Source organism: Miscanthus floridulus, chromosome 8 (genome assembly GCF_019320115.1).
Source record: "Miscanthus floridulus cultivar M001 chromosome 8, ASM1932011v1, whole genome shotgun sequence".
Lineage (NCBI taxonomy): Eukaryota > Viridiplantae > Streptophyta > Magnoliopsida > Poales > Poaceae > Miscanthus > Miscanthus floridulus.
This window is the reverse complement of record NC_089587.1, coordinates 7,807,686-7,816,538: the sequence shown is the minus strand read 5'-3', so window position 1 is coordinate 7,816,538 and position 8,853 is coordinate 7,807,686.

The following is an 8,853-nucleotide window of genomic DNA, read 5'->3' as shown; positions in this document are numbered from 1 at the left end:
CTTGACTAGACTCAGAGATCACCAGCTGTATGCTAAGTTTAGTAAATATGAGTTCTGGCTGAAGACAGTTCCTTTTCTTGGTCATGTGTTATCTAAGAATGGAATCTCAGTGGATCCTAGTAAGGTACAAGAGGTTATGGACTGGAAGGCACCAAGCACAGTTCATGAGGTTTGGAGTTTTCTTGGATTAGCCGGTTACTATCGTTGTTTTATACTGGACTTCTCAAAGATTGCCAAGCCAATGACAAGTTTGCTATACAAGGATCATAAGTTCGTTTGGACAGAGGAGTGTGAGGCAGCTTTCTGCACCTTGCAGAATTTGCTAACCACTACTCCTATTCTGGCGCAACCGGATATAGAAAAGTTGTTTGATGTGTTTTGCGATGCATCAAAGAATGGTTTAGGATGTGTTCTGATGCAAGATGGAAGGGTCATTGCTTATGCCTCACGTCAGTTGAGGAAGCATGAGGTTAACTATCCTACACACGATTTAGAGCTTGCAGCCATTGTGCATGCTCTAAAGATTTGGAGACACTACTTGCTTGGGAATGTGTGCAATATCTTTATAGATCATAAGAGTCTCAGGTACATATTTACTCAGTCTAAGTTGAATATGCGACAAAGAAGATGGTTAAAGCTGATAAAGGATTATAATCTGAATGTGCACTATCACCTGGGAAAGGCAAATGTGGTAGCAGATGCCTTAACCAGGAAGTCACATTCTCTTGCTGTGTAACCATTGTTTAAAGATGGGTTCAATTTGATGCATCCTGCTATGTTGCATAATATCCAGGTCAGTTGTACCTTGGAGAGTAAGATCATGGAGGGTCAGAAAGCAGATAAGGGAATATTCCATATCAAGGAGAAAATGAAGAAAGAACCGACCAAGCACTTTAGAGTGGATGAATAAGGAGTGTTATGGTTTAAGGATCGTCTGGTTGTACATAAAGATCAAGAGCTCAAGAACAAATTGATGGATGAAGCTCATCACTCTAAGTTGTCTATCCATCCTGGAAGTAACAAAATGTACCAAGAATTGAGACCTTGTTATTGGTGGACAAAAATGAAGAAGGAGATTGCAGCGTATGTTGCTCGTTGCGACATGTGTTGTAGAGTGAAAGCTCTTCACATGAGACCCGCAGGAATGTTGCAACCTTTGTCAGTACCAGATTGGAAATGGGATGATATAAGTATAGATTTTATCACCGGTCTTCCCACCACACCAAAGGGGAATGATTCGATTTGGGTAATTGTAGATCGCCTTACCAAATCAGCTCACTTTTTACCAGTCAAAACAACATTTCGACCACCTCAGTATGCTGAGAAGTACATTGCAGAGATTGTTCGATTACATGGTATACCAAAGACTATCGTGTCTGATCGTGGGTCACAGTTTACCGCTCATTTTTGGGAGCATCTTCATAAAGGTTTGGGTACTAGCTTGATTCGGAGTACAGCTTACCACCCACAGACAGATGGGCAGACAGAGCGAGTTAATGCTATTCTTGAAGATATGCCTAGAGCCTGTGTGTTATCGTCTAAGGGTTCATGGGAATCATGGTTACCTTTGGCAGAGTTTGCTTATAACAACAGTTGCCAAGAGAGTATCAAGATGGCTCTATTTGAAGTATTGTATGGCAGAAAATGTATGACACCGTTGAATTGGGTTGAGCCTAGAGAGAGAAGGTTTTATGAAATCGATTTTGTTGATGAGGCTGAGAAAAAGGTCCATATTATCCAACAAAACATGAAATCGACACAGTCACACCAGAAGAGTTATGCCGATAAGAGAAGGAGACCGCTTGAGTTTGAGGTAGGTGACTATGTTTATCTGAAGGTTACTCCAATGAAGAAAGAACAATGGTTTGGAGTTAAGAGAAAACTTGCTCCTAGGTTTGTAGGACCATACAAGATCATAGAGAAGAAGGGTCCCGTGGCTTATAAGTTACAGTTACCAGAAGCGAGAATAGAACCTTAGAGCTTGCGTGTTCCGAAAGAGAGAATAGAACCTCAGAGCATTCGGCCCAAATCAAACTTGGAATACCGTGAGCAACCGGTTCGAGTTTTGGACACTAAGGACCGAGTCACTCAGAATAAAGTGGTGAGAACATATAAGATACAGTGGAGTCATCACGATGATGGTGATGCGACGTGGGAAACAGGAGAATATCTGCAAAACGCTTATAAGGGTTTTTATAACAATTGGTTCGTAACTCAAAATCTCGGGACGAGATTCTTATAAGGGGGGAGGGTTGTAACACCTCGGTGTTAAGCATGCATTAACATTTTGCAAATCATGAGCATAATCATTATTATGCATCCATAAGCATGACATGAAATATAGAATTGAAATATACTAATGAAACATGTATGTTGCATAGTTTTGTTTTAATAGATTGGATGCTATGTTTGTTTTGCCATGTGTGTACCTTGGTTGATCACTTAGACCACTTAGAAGTAATTAGGATGCAATTTGGAGGAAAGTTTATATTCAAAGTTTTGCCAAATTATGCTTTTAAAAATAATTCTTCAAAATTAGGGTTTTGAATTAATATTGATTTTTATTTTGTAATTCAAAATCTATTTGGAATTTGACTTTGGTCATAAAAGCAAAGTTGTAGATCTTGAAAAATGGAACAACTTTCATTTTTACACCAACTTGTGAAAATGCTTTTAAATGGCTCAAAATGGAATTTTAGTTCTGTTTATTTAAGAAATAAAAAGAAAATCATTTTTATTTTCCTTAACGGGCCGCCGCCTCCCTTTCAGCCCAGCAGCACAGGCCGGCCCACCTGCCTCCGCGCTCGATCGCCCGCTCGCCCGCGCCGCGCGCCTATGTCCGACCGCGCCAGGAAGCGCAAGCCGCATGGCTGCCATGCGCCGGCGAGCTCACCGCGCGGCACCACCGACCTGGCCATCCCGGTGGCCCCCGCGGCACCCATGCGCTCGCCTTCACCTGCCCGACCGCGCCGTGCTCCCCACTCGCCCCTCCACTTCGCCCTCTCTTTCGCCAGCACAAGCAACAGCCGCAGCACACTCGCTCCGCCACACGCCATCGCCGGAGTAGCCGTCCCGGCCACGCCTGACCACTGGAGCTCGCTACATCTTCGCCACACCTTCGCCCCGGCATCGCACAGCTTTTGCTCGTCTCCTTTCGACGTGGTAAGGCTCGAGCCGGCCGCTATTGCTCGCCGGAGCACGACCGATCTCACCGGAGCAACACGGCTCCGTGGACCTCCCCCTTTTCGCTCCCTTTCTCCTTCCGATTTCGCGTGCATTAGCACCGCCTTGCCCTTGCGAACCTCGTGCGCATCTCCCTGTGCCTTGCTGTGGCCGAGAAGTGCCCGCACGTGGGCATGCCACGCCGCCGTGTCGCCATGCGCGTCGGCGAGCTCGCTTCCGAGCTCCTCCAGTGCCCGCTCTTGGCGCATCGGGTCCACCTCGTAGCGGGAAGCCGCTGGTGGTGACCTCACCGCCAGCAAGCTCACCGGTGGCGAAAGCCGGCCGATCAACGACGACCCTTGCCTTGGCTTCGGCTAACGCGTGGGCCCGGCTTGACCGTGGGTCCCGCATGGCAGCACCTCTGGGTGCAGTACACCGGGTGCACCTAGCAGATTGGGGTTCGGTGGAATTTCAGTTTTAAAGAAAAGGATTTCTAAAATGATTTCAAAAATTGATTAAAAAGCTTATAAAATGTATATCTCGAGTTATATTGCTCCAAAATTGATGAGACAAATTTTGTTGTGTTCCTTGTCACCAGATCTACATGATAAAAATATTGCATGCCATTTTTGAGATACTTTAATGTAGAGCTTTATTTAATTCTTGATATTGCTGATATCTTGTAAAATGTTTAGTAAATCCTATATGTATCAGAAAAATGTGATTCATATTTTGTTTGTCTAGCGTTGTGATGTACATTCTGGAAAAAATATATGACATGCATGTTATGTGGAAAAATATGGCTAGGTATTTTATGTGTATTAATTATTGATTTCTTGTAAAATTTCTAGGGCTAAAAATATGAATAATACATCTAGGTGAAACTTTTTATACAGTGATTTTATGCTATTTAGATCATGGGGGAAATACCTTTGACACTTTTCATAGTACAAAGTATTTTCATGCTTAATTATCAACCATAGCTTGTCATTTTTGTGTAGGCTGTTATACTTATCCAAATACAATGAAAATTTTATGGTAGGCTAATTATTGCCTAAGAAAGCTACTGTAATTTTCTCATAATTTTATGAGCACCAAAAATATATGTTGCTGTTGTAGCCCTAGTTTAAAATGAAATAAAATAATCTTCTTTAATGCATGTTTAGTTAATAATGTTTGCTTTGGTGTATCTTTGAAGCATCTTAACTTGCTATGGTGACTTGGCATGTTAGTACAGTGGTTGTAGTAGTAGTATAGTAGTATATGTTCTTGGATGATGTTGGCTACCTTGTAGAAGAGCGTTACTTCTACTATGTCCAATAAAGTTAAACATGTTCATCTACATTCTATGTATCATGATCATTACATGTCATCTCTCTGATGCACCTATGCATGAGCACTTATGCATCTGCATCATATAGGATCGCAAAAGGAGTTGCTAGTAGCAGTTTAGGAAGAGCAGACCGGGACAGATCCACAAGAAGTCCATGCACAGGAGGTGCCAAAGGAAAGAGGAGCAAGGAGAGGACTTGCCCGAGTGCGTGGATCATCAACCTAGTTCGTTCGAACGAGGCAAGCCCCAGAGCATTCTAAGTCTCCTACTTTATCAAAGCAATTCTTTCTATATAGGAGTTTATATATTGTTGCATTAAGTTGTAGGAGTTGATTGAAACCGTTGATGCATTTATTCCTATCCTTGCCTACCTTATTACCTTATTACCCTATTAGGTCGGGATCGAATAACTGCTTAGCCTTGCTTAGATCGGTAGCGATCGGTGATATCCGATCACCTACATTTATAGGTGGTTACTAGAAGAATTTAGCTATGGAAAGAATGATATCCTGGAATTAACCATGTGTGATGGATAATTGGAGACCGGACGGAAAAGTTGGAGGCAACCAGACAGGGTTCTGGGGTGCTGTTGGTTTCTGTCTGTGTCGATTAAGGACCGATCGTTGCTCGTCCCTCTTGTCATGTTGAACGCATGCCTCACATTTAGCTGGCTGAATAAAGTACTTTTCGACCGCGAAGCTAGTGACACTATTCGAGCCGAGATAAACTTGGATTGGCAGACTAGTGCTGAAGGGGGTATGACGGGGACACGAAGAGTGAGCCCAAGGTGCGTCCTAGTTGTTGGGCGGTCCCTGGGTAGTGCGGTCCATGACTATTATCCTGCGGCTACTTGAAAAGTGTCATTGGTGATCTGTAGCTCACTTGATCGGTGAGTGTGATTTGTGTGAGGAATAAATCACCAGCTGGTTAGGAATCTATTCGAATCGCCATCGCTCCTAGATAGTGAGCACTTGACTCGAGCTACAGCATCGTAGTAATTATAATGGAACACTGATGGTTATCTAGATGGTATGGGATATGCTAAATCTAAGTTGGTAACTAGATGTTATTGGTTAATCAAGTGATTGCTATAGTATAGGTGATTACCTAGATGGATAGGTCATAATAAAGATGATGCAAAGTACTTAAAATGGTTTCTTCATGATAGATTGTGCTTTTCGCAAACAAGTCAGCTAGCCCACTAAAGAAAGCCTTGCACAACCCTTGGTGTCGCTTTATTTTGGTTTAAGACGGGTAAGTCTAGCTAAGTACCTTCTCGTACTCAGGGCGTTGTTCCCATTGTTGTTGCAGATGGTCAAATGTACTACGGCTATTGCATTAAGTGTCTGTACCCGACGATGGGTGACAACTAGGACCAAGGGCAATGGTCACTCCATATCTCTCATCTAATGCTTTTGTTGGAGATGACTACCTACTGACACTGTATCTGAACCCAAAGTGTGTGTGTGGCTTTAAAACTATTTGCTTCCGCTATTTCAGTTTGAACTTGGGTTGTAATAACTTTATATTTGAATGGATCCGATGCCAACAATATCACGTGGACTGACATCACCCAATCTAACAGAACCTCCACCTTACAGAGAATCATAGGTGACAAACCAATATCAATTTATGCATATATGGAATGAAGCAGCGGAATCAAGAATATATTCATCACCACTATTAGCACATCCAGCAAAAGCAACAAGCATATCACCGGTAGAATTATCTGCCTTAAAAGCAGCAACAGAAGCATTACCTTCGTCATTGGATTTACCTTTCTCTCTGTGGCCCCGTTCGCTTCGCTAAAAAAACAAGTCGAAACACTGTTTTGGCTGATTTGTTGTGAGAGAAAACACTGTTCTGGCTGAAAAAATAAGCTGAAAAGTATGGATTATAAGAGAAGCGAAGATGGCATGTATGTGCCAGTTCTCTTCTCTTTGTTCTTTAATTTATAGCACTCACTAATAATGTGATTTTCCTTCTTGCAATACTTGCAGAATTTATCTCCTTTGCTTTGAGATTTTGATCGGCCTTTGTAACCATTAGAATTTTTGCCTCTATTGCCATTGTTTGATTTAATTTTTGTCCTCCCATGAACAGACAACGCTTCTCCATTAGAAGCATAACCTTCAGAAGACACCATCTGTTTCATCTTTTCTTTGGCGTGCAAAGCCTCAGAAAACTTCATCAAGCGTTAGAGTATCATGGCTACATAACAATGTATCTCTGAAGTTTGCAAAATAACTAGGCAAAGGGCCCCTCCCGCGGTCCCATTCGTGCCCGGTGGTGGTAGCCTCGCCCGCGCCCGGCGCTCGGCGATGGCCCTATCCGCGCAAAGCTTTTATTTGGGCTGTCTACTCTATGCTTCTTAGGCCACTCAGTGGGCCGTTGAAAGGTCCTTGTTTGGTTTTGGTAATTGAGTGATAACCTAGGTGGACTAATTGTTTTTATATGAGATACACAGGTGATTAGTCCACAGGTACATGTGTGTGAGCAACATATGCCATGAAGGTGAAAATGGCTTAGAAATGTTGCAAAGCTCACACATGTGATGATGAAGGAGCTTAAATGCACATTAGACATGACATTGAGTCATGTGATCAAGGTGGAGAAGATCAAGACAAGACTTGGCTTGATGGACCGGTTGCAAGCGTGAAGGGCAAGTCGGAGGCTTTAGAGCGATGGACCGCGTGGCGGTGAAGCTTGAGCAAGACTTGGCGCCGATGGACGATGGCAAGGTGAAGGGCAAGTGAAGTCAAGATCGATGAACCAATATGATCACGTGATGATATGAAGTGGATCATATCATTGTTGATCGTGTTGGTGCATGTGTTGCATCGACGTTGGAGGAGATGGAATGGAATGCGCAAGGCAAAGGTATAACCTAGGGCATTTTATTTCACCGGTCATAGGTGTGTAGAGAAGTTTATGACCAGCTTTAGGATAGATGGCCGTACTATCAAGAGGGGCAAACTTGTTTGCATATCGGTCATCTAGTGCCACTCGAGTGATCTAACTTTGCATCGTCGCTAGGATCGAGTGGCGTGGCAAGTTGAGTGGCTAACATCCTTTAGGAAATAATTGTGAAAAGCTAACACACATACACATGGTGGTGTACTCTTGGTGATGTTAGCATATTTACAAAGGAGGTGGTGTTTGCAGGGTTGAGATGGGTTTGGGTCGGCGGGATTCTGCGCTTTTGGGAAAATGGAATGCCTATTTTTTATTGCGCCGTATACAAATTCTTGTGGTTGGCACAGTGGAGCAAGGGTGAAGAAGTTAGAAGTGAAAACGAGTTGGTCGCGAAGACGCTGGCATCGGTCAACTGACCGGACGCTGGGTCTGAAAGCACCGGACGCTGGTTGCCAGCGTCCGGTCGAGCTGGTTAGTCGGCATAGTACCGAGGGTATTGCATCGGACGCTGGTATGCGTCCAGTCAAGGTGGATCGAACGCGTCCGGTCGAAGAAATGCGCCTCGGGGAGCTTACTAGAAATGACCGGACGCTGGGGCTTCAGCGTCCGATCAGTTGAAGCTGCTGCGTCCGGTCAGGTCAAGTGACCATTAGAATTGGGACACGTGGCCGTCTACGGGCGACCGGACGCTGAGGTCCAGCGTCCGGTCAACACGACCGGAGCGTCCGGTCGGCCCGATTTTTGCCCAGTGAAGGGGCAACGGCTAGTTTAGCCCTTGGGGCTATAAATAGAAGTGGCCTTCGGCCATGGCTGGTGAAGAGCACCTTAGGGGACTTAGTGTCCATGCTTGTGAGTGCTTGGGAGCCCTCCATCACACATATACTTGATAGTGATCATTTAATTGTGTGAGTAAGCGATTCTAATGCGATTGCATCGTGAGGTTGCATCGAGTGGCACTAGGTGATCGAGTTACAAGCCGATGGTGCTTGTTACTCTTGGAGGTTGCCACCTCCTAGACGGCTTGGTGGTGGTCTCCATCGAAGCGCGCAAGAAGCTTGTGCGGCGCTCCGGAGAAGTGCTTGTGAGGGGCACTTGTGCTCGCCCCGCGGGAGTCGCGAAGAGCAACTTTAGTAAAGCGTGTCATTGAGCTACCCTCACTCAAGGGGTAGGTTCTTGCGGCGCCCGACGTGCGGGCTTAGTGGGTGATGCTAATTAGCCGCCGAACCACCAAGTGAGCGGTCGACACAACGGGGACTAGCGTGTTGGCAAACACGTGAACCTCGGGAGAAAAATCATCGTGTCAACCTTGTTCTTCTCGTTGGTTTGCATCCCCATTACACAAGCTTGCAATTACTTTTATACATATTAAGCTTGTGTAGTTGCTCTTGTAATTAGATAGCTTGTGCAGCTTGCTAATTACCTTCTTGCTTGTGTAGCATAGA